The sequence below is a fragment of the Euprymna scolopes genome, chromosome 37, assembly GCF_053919585.1.
Source record: "Euprymna scolopes isolate OS-2025 chromosome 37, ASM5391958v1, whole genome shotgun sequence".
NCBI classification, from domain to species: domain Eukaryota; kingdom Metazoa; phylum Mollusca; class Cephalopoda; order Sepiida; family Sepiolidae; genus Euprymna; species Euprymna scolopes.
The window spans coordinates 3,074,944-3,096,577 of NC_136518.1; the positions used below are offsets into that span (position 1 = coordinate 3,074,944).

General features: G+C 31.6%; 1 long non-coding RNA gene across 1 annotated transcript in view; it reads right to left on the bottom strand.

Annotated features, from left to right (window-relative positions):
• The window catches only part of LOC145261039 (uncharacterized), a 153,126-nt gene that overhangs the window by 59,211 nt on the left and 72,281 nt on the right, over positions 1 to 21,634 (bottom strand). The window contains exon 2 of the long non-coding RNA XR_013864390.1: positions 448 to 559. This is a non-coding gene — a long non-coding RNA (uncharacterized LOC145261039). The remainder of the gene's footprint in view (positions 1 to 447; positions 560 to 21,634) is intronic.

Consider the following 21,634-nt stretch of genomic DNA (forward strand, 5'->3'; position numbering starts at 1 on the left):
GCTGTGGAATTTATTATATATATATATATATATATATATATATATATATATATATATATATATATATATAAGAACAAGTAGTTAATAAAACATGTTAAAAACACTTTGAAAAAGATTTAAAAGCATATTTAATTTTAAAAAGGAAACACTTTTACATCTGGCTGAGATTACTTTATAAATATTAATTCTTTAATATTTATAATTTACTTTAATTTTGCCATCTTGGATCATTTTGGTAAACTTAACTGTAATTCTTATATATATATATATATATATATATATATATATATACACAAATATACACACATATATATGCATATATATATATGTATATACACACACAGACACAGACACACACACACACACACATATATATATATAAATGTTTCGAGAAGGCTGTAACAATGCAAGGTGATAGAATGAAATTCTCTTTGATTTTTTACTTACTGATTGTGGTGACTCTTCAATCAATCCCGGTTTAAATGGTGTCCAAGCTTTTTCTAATATTTCGAGGTTAAATCCTCCTTTTCAAGTAGGTCTTCAGCTTAGAATGACTCCTCTGCAATAAACAAAATACAAATATACGTATAAATTAACCTTTAATAATGTGTACATAAACTATACACATAATAACATTAACCGACAATCCTTCCTTTAAAACAAATACAAATATCTCCTTTCATACAACACTAGCCTGGGTGTCCGGCGTTGAAGGTGCGTGTTGAGCAAAAAAAAAAAGTTGTAGCAGGCAAGCAGGATCGAACCCGTGATGCGAAGGCGGAAAGAAAGTAGAGGTGTGTGTAAGGGTGTTGGTTGAGCAAAAACAAAAAAAAAAAGGAAAAATGCGAACGCAACCCCAAAAGTAGTATTAGACAGTCAGACTCGAACCCGTACCGCGAAAAATGAAAAGAAAGTGAAAAAAAAATAATCTTGATGCACTAGTTGTTGCGTCCATCACCAAACCGGAAATGGCGTAGGTTTAAATTAAAGCTAGACAATCGAAAAGAGTCGATGACTTTTGAAAATATTGGCAAAAAAGCGACCCCTCCCTATAGAAAATTGCCCAGTTGCGGGTGAAAGAATGAATCTTTTTAGTCATTTTTTTATATTTGTTGTTCGAGACTTCGAGCTTCAAAATGATACTGATCTCATGAAAATCCGTCGCTTCTGTCGAAAGGTTTTGCGAGACACACGAACATACATGCGTGCATGCATACATACATACATACATACATACATACATACATACATAAAAAGGGATTCCTTCAGTCGTGACAGACTATGGATACCCACTGTAAAAGTGATTGCGTGTGAAAATTTTGTAGCAAGACTTGCGCAATCACCAACCACATCCCTCCAGTGGCAAGTGGAGGTTCAGGACGACTGGAAACGATGTCGAGATAAGCGGAAAGCACATACAACGCTTAGCCTTCCCAAATGGTCACCCATCTGTTACTGGCCAGGTTCAACCGATATGTTAACGTGATTGTGCCGTACAAAACTCGTGACACGAAAACGGAAAATAAACTGGAGGTGTATGTAAGAGTGTTAGATAAATAAAATAAAACACACACACATACACACATACATACATACATACATACACACACATACATACATACATACATACACACACACATACATACATACATACATACACACACACATACATACATACATACATACACACACACATACATACATACATACATACACACACACATACATACATACATGATGATTGCAACGTCTTGTCAGACGAGTACCACTCCCTCAGACATTTAAAATCCATGAGCCCAAATGCTTGAGGGAGTATCTATACAAATATGATGTTACAGAGTCTTAGCTTTGTACGACAGCTAAGTCTCTCTCTCGGTTCAAAATGTTGAGATCCAGCAACAAGCAAGAGCAAGATAGCCAGCAACAAATTAAACTGCAGACCAGCTTAATGCGGGTGCTGGTCTCTCGCTTTATGGTTTTTGAAATCAGAGATTTGCTTCTCCTAAAAAGGTTGCCTTCACCACGGCTTACGGGAGCCCTCTCCACCCCAATACACATATACACACACACAAATATACACGGTGCTAGTTGGCCGTTGACCCAGAAAAAGAGTTCATTCGCCCTTTGGAAGGTCTTGTTTTTATCCTTCATGCATACATACATACATACATACATTTAAGAAAACCAGTGAGATTTATATTATAGATTTCACCCGATTAAACAAAAATTATCCTATATAATCAATATAAAATGATTGTTGAGCTGGATTAAATCCGACGATATGAAATAAAATTGAGGTGGAAGGACCTGGATACTCAACGTTTCGCTCGATTTATGCGGGCTTCTTCAAGAGGGATGGTCATTGACGAGAGAGTCGGAGGATTGGGGCTATATATAATGATGGGGGAGAGCAGCGTGTTTTCCTTATGTAAATTAGATGTCATATATACATATATATGCATTTTATGAGAGAAAAACTAAATTAGAGTAAACTAGTGTAGTGGATTACGTCTAAAAGTTAAAATATCGTAGAGAAAAAAAAAATTCGTAATTTCACTTAATTTTATTATTTTTATTTTACTTATTTACTGTATTTTATTTTATCATTATCTATTTTTAGACTCCATTTTATCACCTCCTATTATTAATTTTAGACAACATCTTTTAAGTTACTACGCTATTTTATCCCAATTCAATTATTTCTAATTTAAAAAAAAAAAATTCTTTCGTAATCTCGTGTCATTTTATTTACTTAATCTATCACCGCTATATTTCCAAACGCAATTTTTTTTAAATCTCTATGATATTTTAACTTTTAGACGTAACCCACTACATTAGTTTACTCTAATTTATTTTTTCTCTCATAAAATGTATATATATATGTATATATGACATCTAATTTACATAAGGAAAACACGTTGCTCTCCCCCATCATTAGCCCCAATCCTACGACTCTCTCGTCAATGACCATCCCTCTTGAAGAAGCCCGCATAAATCGGGCGAAACGTTGAGTATCCAGGTCCTTCCACCTCCATTTTATTTCATATATATATATATATGATTAGATTTTTTTGGAAAAAGAATTCCAGCAGAGTGCTCAATTAAAAGGAAAATCCAAATTGTAAGAGCATATTTGTATTTTGTGTACAGAAAGTTGTTAGTTGAGACAGATCATTGGTACCGTCGGTTTCAAGCCCGATAATAAGGCCCGTTTAAGGTATCCTTATCAAGCTCTCTTCAGCCAATATTCGTCTATCTTATAACCGGAAGTGTGAAGTATATATACCTCGCGAATTCACGTTTAAATCTCGTTTTGTTAAATCCACCCCCTTTTTTTATCGGATGATGTAATACCTAGCTTAAATATGATATTTTAATTCTTGCAGATTTCGTATATATTATTATAGAGTTAATGTCTTATCGATTTTTATATATTATAAAGTTGCGATTTAAAAAATAAAAAAAATATTGTCAGATGACTTAGGCACATTAGCTTGAATCGAAACCGAAATACAAATTTATGAAGAATTCTTTATAAAACTTATTTATAAAAAAAATAGATTACTGGAGTGCTATCAGTTATAATCAAAACCGAAACCAAAACTTATGAAGAATTCTGGATAAAATTATTAAAAAAAAAAAATTAGATTACTGGAGTGCCATCAGCTATAATCGAAACCGAAACAAAAACTTATAAAGAATTCTTAATAAAATTATTTATGACAAGAAAATGTACATAACAATTAAACGACCCGGATGTAAGTGTGACAAAGAAAATAATACACACGCTATCATATTAATAAATATATCTATATATATATAAAATTGAACGTGTCTGTGTGTCTGTCTGTGTGTTTGGGTGTCTGTCTGTGTGTCTGTGTACATTTTCCTACGCAATAACTCTGTCAATTTTAAGTCTACAGACGCTAAATTTGATATACAGAGTACTGAGATTTAGGAAAACTTTGTAATCGGTTGTCGGCCAGAAATTTAGCTTTTAAGGGGTCAAAGTTCAACGATTTGACCTTTGAGAACTCTACAAAACCTCTCTGCCAATTTTGAGTCTAAAAACTTGAAATTTTAGATATAGGTTCCTTGGACATGGATCTAAGTTAATAACTTGATTTGAGCCAAAAACAATAAATGTTAAGGGGTCATAATAGGGGTCAAAGTTAAAAACAAATTGACCTCTTCGGTCTCTACCAAATTACTCAAACAATTTCTGATCCAAGCATTTGAAATTTTACATAAAGGGTATTTAGAGATAGGGCAAACTTTTTAATCGGTTTGAACTTTTAGTTAACAATATATAAATGTATGTATGCATGTATGTTTGCATGTGTGCCTAAAACTTTCGACAGAGGTGACGGATATTTACAAGATCAGTATCATTTGAAAGTTCGACAATTCAGACGGCAAATATCGAAAAATTGGTAAAAAACATTAATATCTTCACCCTCAACTGGGCACTTTTCTACAGGGGGGGGTCGCTTTTTTCGCCGATATTTTTGAAAGTCATCCTCTACTTTTGATTGTCTAGCCTTAATTTAAACATAAGTCACTTCCGGTTTAGCGGTGGTCGTAACAGCAAAGACGTCAGATTTTTTTTCCCGTTCTTTTCCTCCTTCGCGATACAGGTTCTAGCCTGCCTTCCTACTACCACTTATTTATTTTTTTTTTTTTGCTTAACAGACACATCCAAACACCCGGGCAACGCCGGACTGAAATGCTAGTATATCTATAAAAGTGAAAGTGTGTGTGTGTGTGTGTATGTGTGTGTGTGTGTACATTTCCCTACACAATATCTCTGTCAATTTTCAGTCTACAGACTCGAAATTTGATATACAGGGTACTGAGATTTGGGAAAATCTTTGTAATCTGGGTAGAGTACCGCCCTCCCCACATCACCATTGGCGAGACTAAGCTGAAGACCGTTCACCAGATTGTACAACAGAGTTTGGAAAAACAGACACTTAAAAAATTGCACAAAAATCAGTGTGTACAGAGACGTAGTACTCTTCACCCTCCTGTACGGCTCTGAGTCCTGGACAATTTGCCGCCACCAATTACGACTCCTCAAGCATTTTCATCAGCGCTGTCTCAACTATGTCACTATGTCATCGAGCGGGAAGAAATCACCAGCATCAAGGCCATGTTGCTGAAGTCACATCTACGCTGGGTCGGGCACATCTCCAGAATGGACGATCATCGCCTGCCCAAGATAGTCCTATACGGCAGACTCTCTACTGGCCGTTATGACAGAGGGGCACCTAAGAAAAGATATAAAGACTCTCTGAAGAAGTCCTTTGAGATCTCCTGCACAAAGAATCTGTGGGAGAAGCGCTGCAGCAGGAAGATTCGGGAAGCCTCAGCAGCCACAACTGAGGTGACTTTTGACTGCAGCCGCTGTGGCCAAACCTGCTTGTCTCACATCGGGCTCGTCAGCCACAAGCATGCCTGCAGTCAACGTAGATAACCCACTTCATAGAATCTTCGTTTACAAAGTACTGCCAAGAAAAAGACTAACAAACTACTGAATATTTTGGTATCTGTTCGATGCACAGTTAGGGATTAATGTGCGATGAAGAATTTCCATTAATCGCTATTTGGTATATTTTTTATTCATCTACCGATAATATTTTACAGATCTGTTTCGTTTACGGGAAACAACCAATAATTTGTATATCAACACTGGATATTTTCTCTATTTCCAGTTGATGGATTTTTTAAACAAGTTACGCCATCTCCTACAGGCCGCAATCTTGTTCTATTTATATATTAATATAGATGCTCTGTTATTATATTTTAGCGAATATCGAGCTTTGAATAAGATTGGTGTACACAAAGAATAGAAAATATTCGCAAACGTGTACATTTTAACAAACTAGTACACATGCATGCAAACACATACACACACATAAACCAGTACACACACACAGACACACAAACACCAAAACCAGCAAACACACACACACACACACAGACAAACAAAAACACAAGCCAGTATATACACACGCACGTACGCACACACACACACACGCACACATAAACCCACAAACACAAAAACACATAAACCAATACGCACACACACACGCACACACACACGCACACACACAAACGCACAAGCCAGTACACACACATACACACGCAAGCACAAAATCCAGTACGCACAAACACATAAACCACAAACCAGTACACACACATTCACACACAATCACACACGCACATACACAAACACACAAATCAGTACACACACATACACACACAAATGCATAAACCAGTGCACACACACACATAAACACACAAACCAGTGCACATGCACACAAACACACAAACACAGCTACCAGTACGCACACACACATGCGCACACACAAACGCATAAACCAATACACACACATAAACACACAAACCAGTACACACACACACATAAACACACAAACCAGTACGCACACACACACACACACACACACACACACATAAACACACAAACCAGTACACACACACACATATATTAATTGATTATTAAGTTTTAGACATGTTACTAACCTAAAGTAAAACAATATTTATTCAAAAGTGCTCAATACGTGTGTAGGGCATTTATATAAATAGAATTATATCAACATTGAGAGGAATCTACGCGGATCGACCAACGTTTCTACATTCTAGAAACGTTGGTCCAGCCACGTGGACTCCTCTCAATGTTGAAATATATATATATATATATATATATATATATATATATATATATATATATATATATATATATATATAACTACAGTTCAGAAATATAAATATAAAAATATATATTTACAGAACAACAACAACCATACCAGAGTTATAAGTAGAAAACATCACGATATTGTAGAATTAAATGTACAATATTTTATTCAAAATAAGGAAGACGAAATAAAGGCAAAAGGGTCCTTATTCCATGGAGTTTCAAAGAAAGGCTTTTCTCCTCAGATGAAAAAAGTCAGCAATAGGTAAATATAGATAAGTATCCTTTTACTTTACTTTAATATATATATATATATATATATATATATATATATATATATATATATATATATAAAAATGAAAATTACAATTTATATATATATATATATAAAATGAAAATTACAATTGAATTTACCAAAATAAATCATCCAAGATGGTAAAATTAAAGTAAATTATAAATATTAAAGAATTAATATTTATAAAATTATCTCAGCCAGATATAAAAGCTCGATAATACCAAATAGGAAATAGAGCTTATAATATGAGCAAACAGTTAATGAAATATGTTAAAAAACACTTTGAAATGAGTTAAAAACATATTTAATCTGAAAAGGAAACACTAGATAAATGGATAGTCCTTAATCTGCGGAGTTTCAAAGAAATACTCTCCTTCTCATCAGAGGGTAGGAATTAGCAAAATGCAGGATCGGATTTTGCATGCAGAAGTATTTGATGAAACAACAAATAAGTCAAAGATCTTACTTGAAAACAAAATAAGTTAAGCAGAGGGAATATGGTAAATAAAAAGGTGATTATACATTAATGGATAGTCTGGTGGAAGATAAAAAATCCAGTGACGGTAAAATCCAAATGTAAAACTTCAAGAAAGTTAAAAGAGTTTCCATTTGTACAAGTAAAATCCAAAGAAGATGGTCCATAATAATCCAAACGCAGAAATCCGTGGAATAATTCACAAAAAAGTGTGTACAAGCCTACCCTCTGATGAGAAGGAGAGTATTTCTTCGAAACTCCGCGGATTAAGGACTATCCATTTATCTAGTGCTTCCTTTTAAGATTAAATATGTTTTTAACTCATTTCAAAGTGTTTTTTAACATATTTCATTAACTGTTTTCTCATATATATATATATATATATATATATATATATATATATATATATATATATATATATATATATATATATTAGTGATGGGACGATTCAAAAACTTTTCCCGGTTCAAATATAATTAGCGATTCTGTTCTAAATTTCCGATTCCAATTCGATTCCCGATTCCGATTCCGATTCTTTTAATATTTATGAATATTTAATAGAGATTTGTTGTTGTTTTTTGTAAATTTTCAAATTATTACATAAACTCCCGGGTAACTGCCAGGTATATTTTTTCTCAAATGTTTTCCTTCTAATGTATTGCAAATTGAAAGAAAACAAAAGGTTTATTTTGATTTTAAACAAAGCCAAATTATATCAGTTCGTCGTTAGTATTCAACATGCCACTTGAAAGTTTTCATAAACAGTTGAAAATAGTCGACGATTCGTAGGTAAAATGAGAAAACGATGTCAGAACAAAATATTAACAACGCCCCCCCCCATCCTATTGTCACGAACGAATTTCTAAATAATAATGTTACTATTTAGAAAACTATTTTTAATATGAAGAGAGTGTTGGGCTCTCGTTATGAATGTTTAAATTTTATTTTAATTAATTAAATTTGGTGGGTTATTAAATTGATTTGTTTTGCTGTAAAAAAAAAAACAAAACAAATGAAAACAAGATGCAAATAATAATAATAACTAGCGGGACCTGTGGAAATTCCTTAGGGGACTCATTCATATATAATATATTCATATTGGTATTCATGGCGTAAATAGACACGCTCTCATTTCATTGTTTTTTTTTTTTTTTATTACATTTTCACCCCAAACAAGGCACATTGCCACTTTGGTGTAGGGGGCTACTATCAGGGGCAGCAACTACTGGGGTACTATGTTGGGATTTGGGCAGCAAGATGTCGGTTCACGTTGCACTTGAACTTCTGCATGTCAGTACATTTAGGGAAGCAGGAACTTGGAATGGAATTCCAGAGTCTAGCGGTTCTGGGGAAGAAACTACTGGGATAGAAAGATCTTTTACATCTAGGGATCTCTACTGTGTGGGGGTGGGATTTAGCTGCCTGTCGGGTTTGTCGAGGGTGTCTATGTCGTGGGGGTACGAGTGTCTGCAGTTCGTCAGAGCATTCACCATTAAAATACTTGTAGAACAGGCAGAGGGATGCAACGTTTCGTCGATGGGACAGAGGCTGAAGCTTAGATGCCAGTTCAGGGCCTATCAGATTGGCGACTCTTTTTTTTTAACCTTGTCTAGGAGTGAGAGACTAGTAGCAGATGCACCAGCCCAAATGTGACAACAATACTCCATACATGGGCGAATGGTGGCATTATAGAGGTTCCATATACTTTCAGGTGTCAGTAGGTTTCTAGCACGGTTGAGAGAGCCTACCTTTTTCACAGCGGCCCTGGCAATGTTTTCAATATAATTGTTCGAACTCATGTTTCCTGTGAACGTTAGGCCAAGCAGTTTGAGATAAGTACTCTCAGACAGGGAGTCACTGGCCATTGCTATTGGTGGTAGAGAAGGTTTCTTGTAAATATTGTATCTGTTTTGTAAAAATTGCAAGATATTTATCTAAGCTAGCAAGAACGTCCAGCGTAGCCCGGTCGTAAAGTATGCTTAAATATGATATTTTAATTCTTGCAGATTTTGTATATATTATTATAGAGTTAATGTTCTATCGATTTTTATATATTATAAAGTAGCGATTTCAAAAATAAAAAATATATCCATATGACTTGGGTACATTAGCTTGAGTTCCTTCAGCTATAATCGAAACCGAAACCAAAATTTATGAAGAATTCTTGATGAAAATTATTTATAAAAAAAAAGAATAGATTACTGAAGTTCCATCATCTATAATCGAAACCGAAACCAAAACTTATGAAGAATTCTTGGTAAAATTATTTATTATGAGAAATGGAAGGTCATAACAATTAAACGACAGTCACTCGGAAGAAAAAGATGTAAACGTGACACACAAAATAACACGCACGCTATCGTATTAATATTTGGATTATTATATAAACTAGGACCTTGGGGACGCTTATTATAACGAGTTCCTTCAGCTGTAATCGAAACCAAAACCAAAACTTATGAAAAATTCTTGGTAAAATTATTTATTATAAGAAATGGGAATCCATAACAATTAAACCATAGTCACTCGGATGTAATCGTGACACACAAAATAAATAAAATAATAACACACACACTATCATCTCTTCTCTATAAAATGAACTCATTTTTTCCCGTCGGATTTTGACCTTAATAGGATTAAAAATCAAGATATTTCATGCAAATATAATATGCACAAACGGCAGAACAATATCTGAGGTGTGTTATAGGCTTATTATTTCTCAAATTCCTCGATAATCTTAGATTTCTATACTTTTTCTGCTGAGAAGTCACAGCCAAAATCGGTTAAGATCAATGGAAGTGGTAAAATATTTTCTCTCTAATAAATTCCTCCTCCCCCTGCCACTACTTAACACCGTTTGGGGATCGTTCACAAGGAACAGTTGAGAAGAGAACACCGGTTTGGCTTCGTAGTTCTTTCATATGAAGTTATTTAAAATCACTAAACTAAGCTGCAGTGCTCTGTGGCATAGTGGTTAGTGTGCTGGACAATTCACATTATATTTTCACGTTCGCACCGACCTACCGTAGTCGTTTTTTTTTTTTTTTTTTTTCCTAAACAACTGGAATGGACTTTTCTTGGTGGCCGAACTGTTAACGTTGCAGATGGTTTTTTTTTGTTTTTTTTTCACACTTTATTTTCCTACTTTTACTCATGACTCCGGGTTTGATCCTTCCTACTTACCTACCATAACATTTTTTAAAACTCCCCCCCCCCGGAAACAAACACTCGGGCAACGCCGGGTACCCCCGCTAGTATTAAAATATAGTATTGTTAAAAGCCATAAAAGAAATAGATGGCTGGAGTGCCATCAGTTATAATCGAAACTGAAACCAAAACTTATGAAGAATTCTTGGTAAAATTATTTATGACAAGAAATGGAAGTACATAACAATTAAATGACCCGGATGTAAGCGTGAAACTAAAAATAACACACGCTATCGTATTAATATATTGACTTGTGGGACCTGTGGAAATTCCACAGGGGACTCATTCATATGTATTATATTAATGTTGGCATTTTTGTGGATGCTCAGTGTAAATGGACACGCCCTGATATTATTGTAGTTCTTTTGTTAAAACTACAAAAGTATATATCTAAGCTAGCAGGGACGCCCGGCATAGCCTGGTCGCAAAATATGCTTAAATATTATATTTTAATTTATGCAGATTTCTTATATATTTAAGAGTCAATTTTCGATCCATTCTTATATATTATAAACTTGTGATTTCAAAAATTAAAATATACCAATATGGCTTGGGTACATCAGCTTGAATCGAAACTGAAACCATAACTTATGAAGAAAAAAGAATGTATGCATATATAACTTGAGTTCTTTCAGCTATAATCGAAACCGAAACCAAAACTTATGAAGAAAAAAAGAATGTATGCATATATAACTTGAGTTCTTTCAGCTATAATCGAAACCGAAACCAAAACTTATGAAGAAAAAAAGAATGTATGCATATATAACTTGAGTTCTTTCAGCTATAATCGAAACCGAAACCAAAACTTATGAAGAAAAAAAGAATGTATGCATATATAACTTGAGTTCTTTCAGCTATAATCGAAACCGAAACCAAAACTTATGAAGAAAAAAAGAATGTATGCATATATAACTTGAGTTCTTTCAGTTATAATCGAAACCGAAACCAAAACTTATGAAGAAAAAAAGAATGTATGCATATATAACTTGAGTTCTTTCAGTTATAATCGAAACCGAAACCAAAACTTATGAAGAAAAAAAGAATGTATACATATATAACTTGAGTTCTTTCGGCTATAATCGAAACCGAAACCAAAACTTATGAAGAAAAAAAGAATGTATGCATATATAACTTGAGTTCTTTCAGTTATAATCGAAACCGAAACCAAAACTTATGAAGAAAAAAAGAATGTATGCATATATAACTTGAGTTCTTTCAGCTATAATCGAAACCGAAACCAAAACTTATGAAGAAAAAAAGAATGTATGCATATATAACTTGAGTTCTTTCAGCTATAATCGAAACCGAAACCAAAACTTATGAAGAAAAAAAGAATGTATGCATATATAACTTGAGTTCTTTCAGCTATAATCGAAACCGAAACCAAAACTTATGAAGAAAAAAAGAATGTATGCATATATAACTTGAGTTCTTTCAGCTATAATCGAAACCGAAACCAAAACTTATGAAGAAAAAAAGAATGTATGCATATATAACATGAGTTCTTTCAGTTATAATCGAAACCGAAACCAAAACTTATGAAGAAAAAAAGAATGTATGCATATATAACTTGAGTTCTTTCAGCTATAATCGAAACCGAAACCAAAACTTATGAAGAAAAAAAGAATGTATGCATATATAACTTGAGTTCTTTCAGCTATAATCGAAACCGAAACCAAAACTTATGAAGAAAAAAAGAATGTATGCATATATAACTTGAGTTCTTTCAGCTATAATCGAAACCGAAACCAAAACTTATGAAGAAAAAAAGAATGTATGCATATATAACTTGAGTATTTTCGGCTATAATCGAAACCGAAACCAAAACTTATGAAGAAAAAAAGAATGTATGCATATATAACTTGAGTTCTTTCAGCTATAATCGAAACCGAAACCAAAACTTATGAAGAAAAAAAGAATGTATACATATATAACTTGAGTTCTTTCAGCTATAATCGAAACCGAAACCAAAACTTATGAAGAAAAAAAGAATGTATACATATATAACTTGAGTTCTTTCAGCTATAATCGAAACCGAAACCAAAACTTATGAAGAAAAAAAGAATGTATGCATATATAACTTGAGTTCTTTCAGCTATAATCGAAACCGAAACCAAAACTTATGAAGAAAAAAAGAATGTATACATATATAACTTGAGTTCTTTCAGCTATAATCGAAACCGAAACCAAAACTTATGAAGAAAAAAAGAATGTATGCATATATAACTTGAGTTCTTTCAGCTATAATCGAAACCGAAACCAAAACTTATGAAGAAAAAAAGAATGTATGCATATATAACTTGAGTTCTTTCAGCTATAATCGAAACCGAAACCAAAACTTATGAAGAAAAAAAGAATGTATGCATATATAACTTGAGTTCTTTCGGCTATAATCGAAACCGAAACCAAAACTTATGAAGAAAAAAAGAATGTATGCATATATAACTTGAGTTCTTTCAGTTATAATCGAAACCGAAACCAAAACTTATGAAGAAAAAAAGAATGTATGCATATATAACTTGAGTTCTTTCAGTTATAATCGAAACCGAAACCAAAACTTATGAAGAAAAAAAGAATGTAAACATATATAACTTGAGTTCTTTCAGCTATAATCGAAACCGAAACCAAAACTTATGAAGAAAAAAAGAATGTATGCATATATAACTTGAGTTCTTTCAGCTATAATCGAAACCGAAACCAAAACTTATGAAGAAAAAAAGAATGTATACATATATAACTTGAGTTCTTTCAGCTATAATCGAAACCGAAACCAAAACTTATGAAGAAAAAAAGAATGTATGCATATATAACTTGAGTTCTTTCAGCTATAATCGAAACCGAAACCAAAACTTATGAAGAAAAAAAGAATGTATGCATATATAACTTGAGTTCTTTCAGCTATAATCGAAACCGAAACCAAAACTTATGAAGAAAAAAAGAATGTATACATATATAACTTGAGTTCTTTCGGCTATAATCGAAACCGAAACCAAAACTTATGAAGAAAAAAAGAATGTATGCATATATAACTTGAGTTCTTTCAGTTATAATCGAAACCGAAACCAAAACTTATGAAGAAAAAAAGAATGTATGCATATATAACTTGAGTTCTTTCAGTTATAATCGAAACCGAAACCAAAACTTATGAAGAAAAAAAGAATGTATGCATATATAACTTGAGTTCTTTCAGTTATAATCGAAACCGAAACCAAAACTTATGAAGAAAAAAAGAATGTAAACATATATAACTTGAGTTCTTTCAGCTATAATCGAAACCGAAACCAAAACTTATGAAGAAAAAAAGAATGTATGCATATATAACTTGAGTTCTTTCAGTTATAATCGAAACCGAAACCAAAACTTATGAAGAAAAAAAGAATGTATGCATATATAACTTGAGTTCTTTCAGTTATAATCGAAACCGAAACCAAAACTTATGAAGAAAAAAAGAATGTATGCATATATAACTTGAGTTCTTTCAGTTATAATCGAAACCGAAACCAAAACTTATGAAGAAAAAAAGAATGTAAACATATATAACTTGAGTTCTTTCAGCTATAATCGAAACCGAAACCAAAACTTATGAAGAAAAAAAGAATGTATGCATATATAACTTGAGTTCTTTCGGCTATAATCGAAACCGAAACCAAAACTTATGAAGAAAAAAAGAATGTATGCATATATAACTTGAGTTCTTTCAGCTATAATCGAAACCGAAACCAAAACTTATGAAGAAAAAAAGAATGTATGCATATATAACTTGAGTTCTTTCAGCTATAATCGAAACCGAAACCAAAACTTATGAAGAAAAAAAGAATGTATGCATATATAACTTGAGTTCTTTCGGCTATAATCGAAACCGAAACCAAAACTTATGAAGAAAAAAAGAATGTATGCATATATAACTTGAGTTCTTTCGGCTATAATCGAAACCGAAACCAAAACTTATGAAGAAAAAAAGAATGTATGCATATATAACTTGAGTTCTTTCGGCTATAATCAAAACCGAAACCAAAACTTATGAAGAAAAAAAGAATGTATGCATATATAACTTGAGTTCTTTCAGCTATAATCGAAACCGAAACCAAAACTTATGAAGAAAAAAAGAATGTATGCATATATAACTTGAGTTCTTTCGGCTATAATCGAAACCGAAACCAAAACTTATGAAGAAAAAAAGAATGTATGCATATATAACTTGAGTTCTTTCGGCTATAATCGAAACCGAAACCAAAACTTATGAAGAAAAAAAGAATGTATGCATATATAACTTGAGTTCTTTCTGCTATAATCGAAACCGAAACCAAAACTTATGAAGAAAAAAAGAATGTATGCATATATAACTTGAGTTCTTTCAGCTATAATCGAAACCGAAACCAAAACTTATGAAGAAAAAAAGAATGTATACATATATAACTTGAGTTCTTTCGGCTATAATCGAAACCGAAACCAAAACTTATGAAGAAAAAAAGAATGTATGCATATATAACTTGAGTTCTTTCAGCTATAATCGAAACCGAAACCAAAACTTATGAAGAAAAAAAGAATGTATGCATATATAACTTGAGTTCTTTCGGCTATAATCGAAACCGAAACCAAAACTTATGAAGAAAAAAAGAATGTATGCATATATAACTTGAGTTCTTTCAGCTATAATCGAAACCGAAACCAAAACTTATGAAGAAAAAAAGAATGTATGCATATATAACTTGAGTTCTTTCAGTTATAATCGAAACCGAAACCAAAACTTATGAAGAAAAAAAGAATGTATGCATATATAACTTGAGTTCTTTCAGCTATAATCGAAACCGAAACCAAAACTTATGAAGAAAAAAAGAATGTATGCATATATAACTTGAGTTCTTTCAGCTATAATCGAAACCGAAACCAAAACTTATGAAGAAAAAAAGAATGTATGCATATATAACTTGAGTTCTTTCAGCTATAATCGAAACCGAAACCAAAACTTATGAAGAAAAAAAGAATGTATACATATATAACTTGAGTATTTTCAGCTATAATCGAAACCGAAACCAAAACTTATGAAGAAAAAAAGAATGTATGCATATATAACTTGAGTTCTTTCAGCTATAATCGAAACCGAAACCAAAACTTATGAAGAAAAAAAGAATGTATACATATATAACTTGAGTATTTTCAGCTATAATCGAAACCGAAACCAAAACTTATGAAGAAAAAAAGAATGTATGCATATATAACTTGAGTTCTTTCAGCTATAATCGAAACCGAAACCAAAACTTATGAAGAAAAAAAGAATGTATGCATATATAACTTGAGTTCTTTCGGCTATAATCGAAACCGAAACCAAAACTTATGAAGAAAAAAAGAATGTATGCATATATAACTTGAGTTCTTTCAGCTATAATCGAAACCGAAACCAAAACTTATGAAGAAGAAAAGAATGTATGCATATATAACTTGAGTTCTTTCAGCTATAATCGAAACCGAAACCAAAACTTATGAAGAAAAAAAGAATGTATGCATATATAACTTGAGTTCTTTCAGCTATAATCGAAACCGAAACCAAAACTTATGAAGAAAAAAAGAATGTATACATATATAACTTGAGTTCTTTCAGCTATAATCGAAACCGAAACCAAAACTTATGAAGAAAAAAAGACTGTATACATATATAACTTGAGTATTTTCAGCTATAATCGAAACCGAAACCAAAACTTATGAAGAAAAAAAGAATGTATGCATATATAACTTGAGTTCTTTCAGCTATAATCGAAACCGAAACCAAAACTTATGAAGAAAAAAAGAATGTATACATATATAACTTGAGTATTTTCAGCTATAATCGAAACCGAAACCAAAACTTATGAAGAAAAAAAGAATGTATGCATATATAACTTGAGTATTTTCAGCTATAATCGAAACCGAAACCAAAACTTATGAAGAAAAAAAGAATGTATACATATATAACTTGAGTTCTTTCGGCTATAATCGAAACCGAAACCAAAACTTATGAAGAAAAAAAGAATGTATACATATATAACTTGAGTTCTTTCAGCTATAATCGAAACCGAAACCAAAACTTATGAAGAAAAAAAGAATGTATGCATATATAACTTGAGTTCTTTCAGCTATAATCGAAACCGAAACCAAAACTTATGAAGAAAAAAAGAATGTATACATATATAACTTGAGTTCTTTCGGCTATAATCGAAACCGAAACCAAAACTTATGAAGAAAAAAAGAATGTATACATATATAACTTGAGTTCTTTCAGCTATAATCGAAACCGAAACCAAAACTTATGAAGAAAAAAAGAATGTATGCATATATAACTTGAGTTCTTTCAGCTATAATCGAAACCGAAACCAAAACTTATGAAGAAAAAAAGAATGTATACATATATAACTTGAGTTCTTTCAGCTATAATCGAAACCGAAACCAAAACTTATGAAGAAAAAAAGAATGTATGCATATATAACTTGAGTTCTTTCAGCTATAATCGAAACCGAAACCAAAACTTATGAAGAAAAAAAGAATGTATACATATATAACTTGAGTTCTTTCGGCTATAATCGAAACCGAAACCAAAACTTATGAAGAAAAAAAGAATGTATACATATATAACTTGAGTTCTTTCAGCTATAATCGAAACCGAAACCAAAACTTATGAAGAAAAAAAGAATGTATGCATATATAACTTGAGTTCTTTCAGCTATAATCGAAACCGAAACCAAAACTTATGAAGAAAAAAAGAATGTATACATATATAACTTGAGTTCTTTCAGCTATAATCGAAACCGAAACCAAAACTTATGAAGAAAAAAAGAATGTATGCATATATAACTTGAGTTCTTTCAGCTATAATCGAAACCGAAACCAAAACTTATGAAGAAAAAAAGAATGTATACATATATAACTTGAGTTCTTTCAGCTATAATCGAAACCGAAACCAAAACTTATGAAGAAAAAAAGAATGTATACATATATAACTTGAGTTCTTTCGGCTATAATCGAAACCGAAACCAAAACTTATGAAGAAAAAAAGAATGTATACATATATAACTTGAGTTCTTTCAGCTATAATCGAAACCGAAACCAAAACTTATGAAGAAAAAAAGAATGTATGCATATATAACTTGAGTTCTTTCAGCTATAATCGAAACCGAAACCAAAACTTATGAAGAAAAAAAGAATGTATACATATATAACTTGAGTTCTTTCGGCTATAATCGAAACCGAAACCAAAACTTATGAAGAAAAAAAGAATGTATACATATATAACTTGAGTTCTTTCAGCTATAATCGAAACCGAAACCAAAACTTATGAAGAAAAAAAGAATGTATGCATATATAACTTGAGTTCTTTCAGCTATAATCGAAACCGAAACCAAAACTTATGAAGAAAAAAAGAATGTATACATATATAACTTGAGTTCTTTCAGCTATAATCGAAACCGAAACCAAAACTTATGAAGAAAAAAAGAATGTATGCATATATAACTTGAGTTCTTTCAGCTATAATCGAAACCGAAACCAAAACTTATGAAGAAAAAAAGAATGTATACATATATAACTTGAGTTCTTTCGGCTATAATCGAAACCGAAACCAAAACTTATGAAGAAAAAAAGAATGTATACATATATAACTTGAGTTCTTTCAGCTATAATCGAAACCGAAACCAAAACTTATGAAGAAAAAAAGAATGTATGCATATATAACTTGAGTTCTTTCAGCTATAATCGAAACCGAAACCAAAACTTATGAAGAAAAAAAGAATGTATACATATATAACTTGAGTTCTTTCGGCTATAATCGAAACCGAAACCAAAACTTATGAAGAAAAAAAGAATGTATACATATATAACTTGAGTTCTTTCAGCTATAATCGAAACCGAAACCAAAACTTATGAAGAAAAAAAGAATGTATGCATATATAACTTGAGTTCTTTCAGCTATAATCGAAACCGAAACCAAAACTTATGAAGAAAAAAAGAATGTATACATATATAACTTGAGTTCTTTCAGCTATAATCGAAACCGAAACCAAAACTTATGAAGAAAAAAAGAATGTATACATATATAACTTGAGTTCTTTCGGCTATAATCGAAACCGAAACCAAAACTTATGAAGAAAAAAAGAATGTATGCATATATAACTTGAGTTCTTTCAGCTATAATCGAAACCGAAACCAAAACTTATGAAGAAAAAAAGAATGTATACATATATAACTTGAGTTCTTTCAGCTATAATCGAAACCGAAACCAAAACTTATGAAGAAAAAAAGAATGTATGCATATATAACTTGAGTTCTTTCAGCTATAATCGAAACCGAAACCAAAACTTATGAAGAAAAAAAGAATGTATACATATATAACTTGAGTATTTTCAGCTATAATCGAAACCGAAACCAAAACTTATGAAGAAAAAAAGAATGTATGCATATATAACTTGAGTATTTTCAGCTATAATCGAAACCGAAACCAAAACTTATGAAGAAAAAAAGAATGTATACATATATAACTTGAGTTCTTTCGGCTATAATCGAAACCGAAACCAAAACTTATGAAGAAAAAAAGAATGTATGCATATATAACTTGAGTTCTTTCAGCTATAATCGAAACCGAAACCAAAACTTATGAAGAAAAAAAGAATGTATGCATATATAACTTGAGTTCTTTCAGCTATAATCGAAACCGAAACCAAAACTTATGAAGAAAAAAAGAATGTATGCATATATAACTTGAGTTCTTTCAGCTATAATCGAAACCGAAACCAAAACTTATGAAGAAAAAAAGAATGTATACATATATAACTTGAGTTCTTTCGGCTATAATCGAAACCGAAACCAAAACTTATGAAGAAAAAAAGAATGTATGCATATATAACTTGAGTTCTTTCAGCTATAATCGAAACCGAAACCAAAACTTATGAAGAAAAAAAGAATGTATGCATATATAACTTGAGTTCTTTCAGCTATAATCGAAACCGAAACCAAAACTTATGAAGAAAAAAAGAATGTATACATATATAACTTGAGTATTTTCAGCTATAATCGAAACCGAAACCAAAACTTATGAAGAAAAAAAGAATGTATGCATATATAACTTGAGTATTTTCAGCTATAATCGAAACCGAAACCAAAACTTATGAAGAAAAAAAGAATGTATACATATATAACTTGAGTTCTTTCGGCTATAATCGAAACCGAAACCAAAACTTATGAAGAAAAAAAGAATGTATGCATATATAACTTGAGTTCTTTCAGCTATAATCGAAACCGAAACCAAAACTTATGAAGAAAAAAAGAATGTATGCATATATAACTTGAGTTCTTTCAGCTATAATCGAAACCGAAACCAAAACTTATGAAGAAAAAAAGAATGTATACATATATAACTTGAGTATTTTCAGCTATAATCGAAACCGAAACCAAAACTTATGAAGAAAAAAAGAATGTATGCATATATAACTTGAGTATTTTCAGCTATAATCGAAACCGAAACCAAAACTTATGAAGAAAAAAAGAATGTATACATATATAACTTGAGTATTTTCGGCTATAATCGAAACCGAAACCAAAACTTATGAAGAAAAAAAGAATGTATGCATATATAACTTGAGTTCTTTCAGCTATAATCGAAACCGAAACCAAAACTTATGAAAAAAAAAGAATGTATGCATATATAACTTGAGTTCTTTCAGCTATAATCGAAACCGAAACCAAAACTTATGAAGAATTCTTGGTAAAATTATTTATTATAATAAATGGGAATTCATAACAATTAAACAACAGTCACTCGGATGTAATTGTGACACACAAAATAAATAACACACACGCTATCATATTAATAAACAGTATTGTTAAAAGCCATAAAGACCACGCTCCTTTCCTACTACTAACCATAAGTACGGGTGGCAATACGAAAAATATAGCAATTACATGTGATTTTATGATTTTGCTGCTCGGCCTTAGATTTAGTGATAAAAATTACTTAACTGCTTAAAAAGTTGCAATGCACCGAAATGAGATCCGTTTACATTATATTTATATGCACAACTGAACCCCCATTCTAAATTCTAAAATAACGTTTCAGTGTGCTCACACATAGTCGCCTAAAAAAGTAAAATCTCATATGTTTTTGGTAATTTAAATGTGAATGAAAATTTTTGTTTTAAGTTAACAAACTTCTCAATGTTTGTTATCCAAAGTTTTGATAAACGTGTGAGATTTTCTCCTATGTTCTTACTTGTGCCAAAACTAAATAAAATACAAGGAAACGTGAAATATTTCAAAGGATGTAGAGATCAGACAAAACCAGCCCCAGAAACAAAAATCCAAGCATGTTAAATCTTTGATATTATAGTGCGAAGTCTCTAATAGACCACCATATGACCATTTATCAAATAGGTGCGAAAAGTTTTTTTTTTAAAAAGCTGTGATATTGAATAGGCAAGTGAACTCTAGAAATTTTTCTTTGCTTACAAAAAAACTAATAAAAACAAATTAAATTAGGTTTGGAGAATCTATATCTGGGAATGGGTTTTCAAATATGATTGGAATAACAACTGCCACAACCGCTAATGATTTCCTTGTGTCCATAAAGGTGTCATAAACTTTAATTATTTCAGAAGAAGCCGAGGACAGACACCCAAATGTACAGCTGACGCCAACGAAATTTGCCCCCCCCCTCGCCCAGAGCATTTAAAACTTTTTAATAATAATATGAACTCTCTCAGATGAGGGCACACAGACATTGATGAATAGATGCGAATCGATTAAAAAGGCAATAGGCAAGTTATCTCTCAATAAATGACCGATAAATAAAATAAATTAAATTTTGCTAATCCATGTGTGGTCATTCTTACTCTTATGTTGTAAAGGAAAGACTCCTGATTAAAAAAACATAAAACAATTTGTGTTTGTCTCATTTTTTATTTAAAATTTATTTTAATTTCTC